The sequence below is a fragment of the Bombus affinis genome, chromosome 16 (genome assembly GCF_024516045.1).
Source record: "Bombus affinis isolate iyBomAffi1 chromosome 16, iyBomAffi1.2, whole genome shotgun sequence".
Taxonomy (NCBI): Eukaryota; Metazoa; Arthropoda; class Insecta; order Hymenoptera; family Apidae; genus Bombus; species Bombus affinis.
Genome location: NC_066359.1, coordinates 7,299,928 through 7,311,978, shown reverse-complemented (window position 1 = coordinate 7,311,978; position 12,051 = coordinate 7,299,928). Strand labels below are relative to the sequence as shown.

The 12,051-nt window shown below is 35.9% G+C and overlaps 1 long non-coding RNA gene across 9 annotated transcripts; it reads left to right on the top strand.

Moving 5' to 3' along the window:
- The first annotated feature begins 208 nt into the window (after nucleotides 1–208).
- On the top strand, nucleotides 209–893 carry LOC126925362 (uncharacterized). 9 transcript variants are annotated; one of them, XR_007713904.1, is made up of 4 exons: nucleotides 209–343; nucleotides 410–524; nucleotides 569–700; nucleotides 789–893. It is a non-coding gene; the product is annotated as an uncharacterized LOC126925362 (long non-coding RNA). The 9 variants fall into 9 exon arrangements; XR_007713903.1 differs by having other exon boundaries at nucleotides 229–348; nucleotides 437–524; nucleotides 591–744; XR_007713902.1 differs by having other exon boundaries at nucleotides 229–348; nucleotides 437–524.
- The last annotated feature ends 11,158 nt before the right edge of the window (nucleotides 894–12,051 follow it).

The window sequence follows — 12,051 nt, the reverse complement described above, 5'->3', positions numbered from 1 at the left end:
CATTGAAACGTGTCTGTAACTTTCCCAGACGAGCGTAGACTAATCGATAAATCAATTAGCCTGCTGATATGTAATTAAGGTCGCGAATGAAAGGGGTAAAAGGGATGCCTCTTCGAAAATTCGAATGGCAAATCCTAATCAAACGAGAATACCGAGCGACGTTCGCTGAAAGTTCATCGGCAAATTTCCGCACAGTCGCACTAATATCGAGTGAAACTGTGAAATAAGGTGAAATTTAGCAACCGTGAACTGATTCAATGGAACGTGTAGGAAATTAAAAATTTCCTTCGTGTAACTAGGTTAGATTGAGATTATGTTCAGGTTAGGTCGAGGTTATGTTCAGGTTAGGTCGAGGTTATGTTCAGGTTAGGTCGAGGTTATGTTCAGGTTAGGTCGAGGTTATGTTCAGGTAAAGTTGAGTTTATGTTCAGGTTAGGTTGAAGTTATGTTCAGGTTAGGTTGAAGTTATGTTCAGGTTAGGTTGAAGTTATGTTCAGGTTAGGTTGAAGTTATGTTCAGGTTAGGTCGAAGTTATGTTCAGGTTAGGTCGAGGTTATGTTCAGGTTAGGTTGAAGTTATGTTCAGGTTAGGTTGAAGTTATGTTCAGGTTAGGTTGAAGTTATGTTCAGGTTAGGTTGAAGTTATGTTCAGGTTAGGTTGAAGTTATGTTCAGGTTAGGTTGAAGTTATGTTCAGGTTAGGTTGAAGTTATGTTCAGGTTAGGTTGAAGTTATGTTCAGGTTAGGTTGAAGTTATGTTCAGGTTAGGTTGAAGTTATGTTCAAGTTAGGTTGAGGTTATATTCAGGTTAGGTCACGTGGGATTGTTTGACTGCGTTAAGCTTTCGATAGATGGTGGAATATAAAGGATTTTAATTATTGTAGGTCGATTCGACGAACGGGCTCATTAAAATGCGAAAATAATTGGAACTTTTGAGAGCCTGGCGAGATACAGGTATATTCTGCTTAAATACATAAGTCTTCGTTTGCAGAAAAAAGATTGGAAAGATTACCGAGGAAATTTGTAGAATACATTTTGATAAAATTTGTAAGGAATAAAATTAAACATTGATACTTGGAGTTGGATATAGTCAGAGAACAGGTGTCTGCAATTTTCTGTAACATTCCTTAGATTTTTCTCTTATGAAAGATTCTTGAAACCTTTAGAGAATCTTCAAAAGATTTTCAAAAGTTGTGAAAGAATCTTCGAAGATTCTTGAAAGTTCCTTTTAGAACTTTATGAACGAAAATTTTTTCAATGTAAAATTGATCCAACGTCCCAATGGAAGTTACCAACGCGTATTGAAGAAACTCGCAAAAAGTTTTTCTTAAATATTCCAACAAATGTTAATTTCTGTTTTGTTATATTTAATAATGCTTCATACTTTTGTTGCATTACTGGTACACACAGCTGATTGAATATATTTCTTATTTTTGACAGTATATTCGATAAAACCTTATCCTTACGCAGAAAAGGAAAATACAGTTGACAGTAAAAGAACGTAAAAGGATTTTTCTTTCAAGAAATAAGGGGATACTGTCCCTAGGAATTGAAAACTTTCGCAATAAATCTATTTGAAACGTTACAGAAATCTTTAATGGATCCGGTATACCATTATTCTCCTAATATCCTGTTACCATTATATAAATATATCTTGAATCTGTGATAGTGACTTTAATAAACTTTCTCATATCAGCAAAAGGACGATTCTCTTCTAAATACCCTGATAAAAGACAATTTTCTACAAATTTAGTTACCTGTCTTTTCTAGAAATTAGAATAATTTTTAATAAAATCTAGACGTAAAGCAAAATTTCGAAAACAGAAGACATCGTTTTATATCCAATTCTATACCAATAAATTACAAAAATTCAACGAATGTAAATTTAATCTAGTCAAATTGTACGATTAAATAAGTCAGTGAAGTTAAGTTTTTCCCATTCACAGTTATCACATTTCTCACCATTGCCTATCTCGATCGACTACTGTTCGTCGTTCGTCGATTAACTTCTTACTCTCCGTTAAAAACTCATTGATTCGCAATATGCTCCGTCATGGCAATAATATATCTGTTATTTGCGTTCGATAAACACGGAGATGCAAGCGAATAGAATTTCAAAGGATATTCTGTTTCTACTGTATATACGAGCGAAGAATTCGAGGCCTCGCGAGTATGAGTTGCGCAAATATCGAAAGTGCGGAAAGTATTCGGACTGACAATCGATGCTGCGCACCATGTAAATATTGGCTGACTCAGATTGGTAATATGCCACTGTTGTTTCAACTAGTCGGTTAGATGGCGCGGGCAGAAACCGTGAAAAGCGAAAAAGGAAATTCAGATCAGCCTGGTTGGCCTTTAAAGTCAACACAATATCGAAACGAAAGTTTGGAACTGGTTCATCATTTGTCGTATATTCAGTTTGTTACGACTCTGTTATTTCCGTTTCCGTTGCACTCGTTGCGATTTCTTCCACTTGCCGTGATTTAAACGATATTCTGCGTCCGATCAGATACGGATACGTTCTACTTAAACTCAAAAGTCTCCGTTGCAAGAGAAACGTAGAATCAATTTTATCTTGGTAAAACGTATTTCGACGAGATATAAATGGAGAGAAAGGGGTATTTTCCTTTCAAATTTTTATTTTCATTTAACGAAATCTATTTTCCATCTTGTGATCGTACGACGGTAATTTCCTGTAAATCGTGGGAAAATTCCGAGTCACGCGAGGGATTGAAACTAATCTAAATACCGAAATTGGTTGGTTTGTGAACGAACCTCGAACATTATTATCTGTGACACGCAAGACGAGGTTCTTGAAAAGTCGAGCCGATCAATTGACTTTTAACTAGTCTGCACGTGGATATCGAGAAAAATTGGAAACAACGCCTCACACTAGAAACTTTCATTAACTGTACGAAGCCGTTCCAACTCCTCCGCCATTTACGCGGCTGATGAAAAATTGAATAGCCTGAAGCCCATTAACCGTCATGAGTAATACGTTACCGGTGTTTCCTATAGACTTTAATAAAACTTCATCATCGCGTAGGGAGAACGAAAAAGTATAATTGAAGATATCAGGAAGTGGTAGCATTTTTCCACGAACAATTAATCATCATCCTTATAATGAGGTAACGTTATATTACTTTTGAGAAGATAAAAGAATTTTATGTTGTAGAAAAATTAACTCGTTCCTCTCTTTCGTCGTGAAAAGAGAAGAGAATTTCGTTTCTCCTGGAAAGATTTCAGATGATTTAATCGTCAAGTATGAAATCTTTTTGTTCCCCCAAAGGGAAATTGTATCGGAGATCAGATTTAAAAATCAAACAAAGCTATTTGCAATGTACAAATCGATTTGTTGGTGGTACGTTCGCGTGGCGTTTACAACGACGAAGATTTAATAAAGGGTCACACGGTGCCATTAATTCGAGCTTTAAATTTGCGTCGTGCGCGAGATAGCGTTTTAGAGGCTGGCATTCTCGGCGTAACTTACAACAGACTGAAGCATTGCAGATATTTTAGTTAAATAGAAGCGCGAATGAGATAGGAGAATGATTATGTCTCAACTATACAACGCTTGCATTTCTAAATTGTTTCACTCTTGAAAAATCGGCCAGTTAATTAAATAATATTCCATTATATTCAATAATCGAAATTTTGTGAAACCGAACGTGGAATGATTAACTGGAACTTTTAATTAGTATTATTGGATCACCGGATGAACACAGCGTGAATTATGATATTTAATTCTATTTGATATATCTTACATTTCGTTGTATAAAATTTTATAAAATTTTATAAAATACGAACCCATCGAAAAGTTTCGGTTCATTTCAAGGTTAACATTTGATTCTATAACGTTTAATTCTATTTATAATATAATAAATAGACGACCAACGTTAAATATTCAAATATTAACAAAGTATTTAGGAAATATTTAAAAACGACGAAAACGAGAAAAAGCGAAAAAGAACAATGTTTTGTAACCTAATTGATCTTAAAGTATTAAGAAAATAAGAAAGAAAAAGCTAATAATTGCTAGTTGAGAAAAGAAGAGAACGAAATCACGAGGATTTCAGATTATTCGAAGTTACGTACGGAATTTCATTGTATCGCGGCAAAAAGAAAAATCAACAATATCCAATTTCATATGAAATTTTCAGCTGCAAAGCTTTAGAAATTGTTCTACAAATACGATAAAGGGAAGCCAGAACGATGCGAAGCTTAATGATAAATTTCTCATATTTCGATAATTCACAGGATCGTTAAATCCGAAAGAGAAATCTGCGGGGGAATTAAATCGAGACAAGTCCGATTGCAGAGTTAAAGAAAAATGAACGTTGGAATTTTCAAGGAAGCAGCTTTGTAAACGGTATGTTTTTTAATGGAAACGTGAGCTGAAGATAATTGGATGGAAAGTTTAAAAGTGGAGCATTGAGTAATATATGCTGCGTCTGACCAGATACGCGCTCATTCCACTTACGAGGGCCATTACATTTATTCCAAGGAATTGATAACTATAAATTCCTGAGCGATACCTGTACAATTCTACGCGTCTCATTTAACATCTGTTAATTGGAAATGTACTACCAGTTAATCGGAAATTATTGACAATTTATTTTATTGTAACTTTTGGAATTTGTGTTTTCAAAATGGTTTCAAAAGTCACCAATATGGTTTTTAGATTAGCCACAGTTAACTGTTGTAATTTGTTATAATTTAAATTTCAAACTTATCACAGTTATACCCCTCAGCACAGCTATATTAACTATTGTAAAGTTATTTCACTTATTTGTAATTACAGTCGTAGCTTTTAGTTTATTTATAGTTTCTATAATGACATCTGTTTTGATTATACAGACAGCTAAAATTTCCAATATGTCTAAAGTCATTTGTACTTATTTGAAGTTTATTCGCAATCGCAGTTACGTAGTTTGCAGTTTCGGCTTCATTTATTGGTAGAATTATAGATACTAGTTTATCGATAATTACAGAACTGGTTTTAGTACACATAGTATACATATTGGCATATATGTAGAGAAATCTATGTAACTAAAATTCCCAGTATGCCTATAGATACTTGTAGCGAATTGAAGTTTATTTCTAGCCGTAGTTATGTAATTGCTGGTTTATTTATCGGTACAATTATGATTCCTAGTTTGTCTATAATTACAGTGCTGGTTTCGCTGCATCTGCAGAAATCTATAATTACTCGGTTAACTTATTCATAGTTACGCTCACATGATTTTTCTTTCTACCTATAAATATAGTTCTCGGTTTACGTAGAATTATTTAGAATCGTCTGTAGTTAAATACGACGAACTTCTATTATCAAAAGTGTAAAAGCAAAGAGCGCATGGTCTGTGAAAAATGCAAAAGGATATCGCGTTTGGATAATTCTTCCTTCGAAATTCGACGATATTTCTTTAAATTGGAGAAGAACGTCGAGTGACGTGATACGTGAGATCGGACAGTTTTCAGAGATTTTTGGCTTGGTTTTGAGGAAGTAGAGGATGGAATTTCAGAAAGATGGCGGATTATCAAGCGTGATATTGATCTACGAGTTTCGTAAAGTCCAGGCAGCTTTCGAAACACAGCCGAAGGTGGCACCGCCGTCCGAGTCAAAATTTACCAACCAACGGGACTGGAAATCGCGTTACCGACGTTCGTGCAATAGGAATCTGCAAATCAATTTTACAGAGTACAAGACTTTCGAGCAAACTCTCGTAATTAAATTCATCAAAATTTAATCTTAATTTGTTCACACAAAATACAACGTCGAGACCAAACCGTACGAATTCTTATTCAAGGGACTTGCTACTTGAGAAACATGCGGTTTCCCGCTTCACAAACTTCCGGTTCCCTGCGTCCTAAATTAACGCTTTTCTACTTTGGAATTCTGTGGTCTCTTCAGAATTTCTGTAACACTATCAGCTACGCTTTAGGATATCCGGAGAATATTATCTCATGTGACGTATTCTTACTGTTCCGCGATAAATTCAAGACGAATAGATCAAATAATAACAGTTGTCAATGCTGTTGCGATTAAAAAATAATAATTACAGCGTATCAAAGTATGCAAGAAAACATCGAAGATTTGTCGATTCTTTTTGATTTAAGACAATTTTTCAGTCAAAACATAATACGATCTCGTACATGACAAACATAATAAAATCAATTCGTCACACGACAAAAACACAAACAGAGGCGCAGAAATAACGATCTGAAATTTTCTTGGCTTCGTATTAGTATCCCTAACACGAACGCAATAATTTCTAGCTGTTCGTAATAAAGATATCAGCGCGGCAATTGCGAAGCACGGAAGTAGCTGTTCAACTCTCCAGAGAGCAGTTCCCTGATCTTGATACGAAACGGCTGAGAAAAGCTGCAACATCGTTGATTTATGCTCTACTCACCGTATTTCATTGCCAACAACCACCGTCCAACCCCTGCGCCTTCTCTTATCTTTCCTGCGCAATGATTCGGCGATACTCAGCCTTTCCATCCTAACACTTGTCCTCCACGAATCCTCCAATTGGTCCTTTAAGATCTCCTAGCTTCGAGAAGGATCCTTTCAGCGGCTATTTTCTGCAGATTCTTCATAGCGAAGTCTTACGACCTAGTAGATGCTGCTGGACCAGTGTTTGACCAAGTTTGACCAGGTTTGACAAGGTTTGACGAGGTTTGACGAGGTTTGATTCTTGAAATGAGAAGGTTTTCGATTGATTTCGTGGGAAAATAGGAATGGAAGAGCCGAGGACGATGAAATCACGTAAACTGGAATTTCGGCTTTGATGTGTTTGGCAGAGTTTGGAGTCGATTCTTCGATAAACAGCGAGGTTGCAGGAAGATGGATCGCGTGTTCGTAAATTTCAGTGAATTTTTCAAAGGTACAACCTATTTAAAGTAGAAGCTTTAATAAATAGAGGTCGAGGGATTGGGGGATTTAAAGTGGAGAATTATAATTGGAACGAGTTTGTGGAATTTGTGTTCTACTGCGTTTAACAAGCTTTGGAATTGATTTTTCACAAATTAATCGGGTTAGTGAGTGGAATATACAGATTTCAATAAATGTCATTATGGGATTTAAACTATACTATGTAGGAGATTTAACAAACAAGGATTTAGGAGATTATTTAGAGCAAAGGATCAGACAAATGGGAACTCTGTTTCTCCATATAATTGGGTTTTAGGATTCGTAGTTGGAGAAATAATCGAATTGGAATTTGACACCGAAATCAAATTTTCACAAAACGAAGATCTTACGGATCCTTCGCTTAACGATTCACCAACTAACACTCAACACTACAAACGTCGCGGTGCTACACTCAACTGAAAACATTAATCAACCAGCACGAAGAAGATCCTTCGGTAGACTTGCGAACCGAAATAAAGAAACAGAAGCTTCACAGCAACGATCACGACTTCTGACGTCTTACATTTCCTTATCAGCGCCGGAAATCACCGCAGGAACACCGAACACATACGACAGATAAGCATCCGAACTTCGCGACGCACCGCACAAGACTGAATTGTATTTATAGAGCGAGTCGGATTATTTTCAACAGCGTCGCTTTTCTCGCGTACGAACGTCGTTTGTTCGAGGATCTGGTCCTCGTCGTGGGAAATTGTGAAAATTGCGCGAAAACGAGGAATCCTCCCTTCGAACTCACCACGACATTCCGTCATTTTCAGAACCACAGTCCCGAACAAAAATCTTTTCTCCTACAAACACAATATTCTCAATCTTTCTTCTCAGCTATGTTCAAATTTCCACACGTACGACTTTCATTTTCGAATGAAAATTTCAGATGAAAGTTTTAAAATAAATAGAATGTCAAATAAATAGAAAACTCGATTGAATTTCGAGGGAATTCAGGAGATTAAATTGCTTCGTAGTCCAACTAACAGAATTGACCACCACTGACAAAAATTTTGCGACCTGACATTTTTTATACAGTCGTTGGCACGGCCAAACATCACCGAGGCCCAATTTATCACTCGTAGCAACGTCACCAGGATGAATTTTTCTTCCACGCGTCTCTGAAATTTCCAAGGCGACGCAACCAAATTCTAAAGCCACTTCGAATCGAACTTCAGCGGAACAGTCTATCCCAAACTTTAGAAATCTTCTCTTCTCAACACTTGTAACTTAAGAAGAAACAAGTAAATTTATTTATTTATTCCATTCATTTGTTTTCGAAATTTTATTTACGGACGTTTGTTCGATAAATTTTAAAGCGCGCTAGATTTGGAAGCTATATTAAAGACACGAATATCTAAAAATTCACGAAGTGACAGAAAACCTTCAGAATTCCTCTAAAGAAGATTAATTAGAAATTTTAGAAAGTTGAAATTGCACAGGGTCGCAAGATGCTACAGAAATTTCCAAAATTCGTATCTCAATGGAGCAAAATAAAATTGTGGTCGCTAGATATTTTATTTGGCAGAAATACAGTGTGACTGTCGCGTAACTGTTTCAACTGTCCTTCCGTACGCATGATCGATCGAACACGTGGCGAGATATCGCGATCAACGGCATGTGGGACGATTCAAACGTCCAAACGTCGTGATCTTCGCGCTTTTACCTCTACAGACACGTGTTGCTCGACGAAAGGAGAACGAAACGTTTACAAAATATACGCCAATATCGTGACAAGTGGCGATTAATCCCTGGTAAACTCCGTGCCAGGGACAGTGATTTAACAAATCGTTTCTCGTCCTATTTAATCTCTTTCCCGATGATTTTTATTTTGATATATCGTTAAAATTGCGACTGAATATACGAGATGAATTATAAATTAAAGTATAAGTGGAAAAGTTAGAATAACGTTTCTTCTTTCGGATAACAGGATTTTTTAAATTAGATTTAGATGAAAGATCTAGATACACTGGAAGTTGCATAAAGAAAGTAATTGTACGTGGAAAAAATAGGTAAAAAGTTTGCTATGAAATTTTTTCTTTCAGAAAAAGATTATTAGACGCGTTATTATAATATAATACATAGAGTGAGTAAAAATTAGGTACAAAGGATAAATTGGAATTTTAATAGAAGCTAGAAGAGGTTATTCTACGTCAAAGAGCCTGCTACAAAGTTTTGTCGTTCCAGAGATTCTTGTTCCTATCAAAAACTTGTAGTTTTCGAAATTACTCCATTTCCCGCACTGGAAACGTTGAAAATCGAAGATGAGAGGAAACGCTGCGACGTTCTGGAACACTGGACGATTTGTAATGACGATCGTCGAATTGTCCAAGACAATTTTAGAATAGTCAAAGAATTTTGGATGTTCGAGACGGAGGAATATTCCGCGCCAACCATTCAATAGCCGAAGCCAAGTCACGGTAGAAATGGCAACTAAAAATCGTTTCGTCCACTCTCTGACTGCGTCTTCGCTATGTACATATATTTATGTGTAGGTGCGTGATTTATGGGTTGTTTAATAATAGACTTTGTTTTAATAGATTTATTACTCATCAGGATGTTAACTACGTCTTACGTTAAAGAACAGTGTTGATACAAAATCCGTTTACTAAGTTTGATGTAAAATATTGTGAAAGACTTCTTTCATATTTACAACTTTTCATTCGCATTCCGAGTTCAAAAACACGAATACGTGTCAACTGAGAATTTGATTAAACTCCATATTAGCTCGTGTTATATAGCCTTCGATATATCAACTTCAGATACAAAAAAGATTAGAGAAATTTAAATTTAAACATTTGAGCAGCGCTGTATTGTCAAATTAAAAGTCTGCGAAATATATCGGGGAAAGGAATACATTTCAAGCGAGTCGAAAAATACTTCCGCCTTAAATACATTTTTTTTTTTTTTTTTTTTTTTTTGTGAATTCAAGATGTCCCATTTTGAAGTTCCGAATTTCGATTGCCGGAAATTTGACTCCGAAAGCGAAAATTAGCAAACTAAAGAAATAAGAAATTTCTTAGATAAATTTGGAACACCTGGTTCCAAAATATCTTTTCTATTTAAAAAATGTGCCAGTTCGAAATGTTCACAGTTTGATAGCCGGAAGCCGAGTAGCCAGATGGTCCTTTCCTTCTTCGTTATACTAATAGCGATCCAGTTGGCGAGCGTCCTGCGGCCAGATTATAACAGGTTACGATTCACATTGCGTCAGACACGTGGCTGGCAAGTAGAAAAAGCCGAGATAGCGACGAGAAGTTGGCCACCACGGTTCCCGAAATACGGGCCATTATAATTGGCCCCTGGGCGCACCCACGATTTATACGTCGCGGCGCAGAATTTCTTGTTTACAATAAATAATCGGCGACCTGATGACGATCAAGGCGATTCTAAACATAACGCGGAACAGCCAGCTGGTCACGTTCGCGATCGCCGCAAACAAAATGGCCCCTCGTGACTCTCGATCTTCCCTTTTCCCACGTTCTTCACATTTATTTACAATGTTGTATTTTCGTATTTTACGTACAACGAGACAAAAGCTTTTTCTCAAACGACTCTTTCACGAATTTTTAGAACTTGGAAAAGAGATTTCACGAACTCTTTCGCGCCTCTTGGCCTAAATATTGGCCTAAATATATTGGCTATAATGTTGGATTTCTAGTAATTATGGCAGATGTATATGCATTCGTGGTGTGACATTCTTTATGGCAATTGCTAGATTTGCAATTTCGCAAAATTTCTACAATTTTCTACTTTGATATTTTGCATCGATGAACAGCTGCTTTTTTAAATATCTTCTTTGCAACAATTTTATACGTGAATATATTAGCATAATAATAATGTTGGATTTTTAGTAATTACGGTATGTATGTATGTAAATGTTTATTTCTTTATTCCATCTGTCTTCCGTGCATTGCAATTTCGAATATAGTACAGAAGTGTACTAATGGATTACGTCTTCTCAAAAGTGAATGTTTTAAAATTAAAAAACTTTTATGGTACGGGATTATTAACGATACTTGTTAAATTTTGGATCGTTAAATTTCTGCAATTTAACATTTTGATGTTTTACATCGGGATACAGCTGTCTTTAAGGATGCTTTTAAGAATTTTTTTATCTAATTATGGAAGCTATTTAACCGCGAAGTTTTCATCGTTTCGTGGAAATTTTTTTCGAACCAAGAAAAATGTCCGTTTCGTGGATTTCTTAAGAGATCTTTTAAAGGATTTTCTACAGATCTTTAGAGAAGCTTTAACGTCTAAATTTTCTTTTCTCCTCGTCGATTTGCTCTGCTATTTCTAATTTACATTTGGGGTCGCAAATGATCCACCCGTTTAACAAGAATTTCCTCTAACAAACGAAATTATTGTCTAGTGGTAGCGAAAAATAAGCAGCGAAAAAGAAACGTGCCATGGAACTTTTCACAAGGGAATACGATTAATTAAACGAAGCATTAAGCGGTGGTAACAATTTCCTCGCGATTGTAAAAACAGGTCCACGGGAAGAGCGAAAAAGAGAACAGCTGTGTACCATTATGGTCGCGAACGAACTGTTTAATCGGAGAATTTCTTTTTCGGTGTTGATACTGAAAGCTATTAAGGAGAAACGTTTCCCAAGTACTTACAAATATTGAGTAAAATACAAAGTATTTTCGCAACAACGCTAGCAAGTGCTTTTGTACGTTTACGTAAAAAGTGTGGTCGAGACAATGACAGATAGTTCTATTTTTTTCAAGGCAGTTCCTCGTAACTAAATGTTAGGAATTCCTAGTTGTTTTTTTTTTTTTTTTAGAAATATGAATTTAAAAAATATATATATATTTCAGGAAAAGGCTGGTATTTAAGTAAGAAATATCGCCGATCCTGTCTCGTAAAAACTGAATTATAGTGACAGTAAAAATAGAAACAAACTATGGTTCCTCTGCCGAACGACGAACGAACGTGACATTTCACCCTCTGAACTCTGTATTTTCCAATTTCGATGCATGAAATACTATAGAGAGTAACATCGTGGTATCTTTGATTAATCGCGGTCATTTACAAACCAATCTCTTCAATATCTTTTTTTCTACAACAATTATTGTAGCTCCGTGAATCTTCCAAAAATAGAGAAAGAAAAGAGCGACAGGGAACG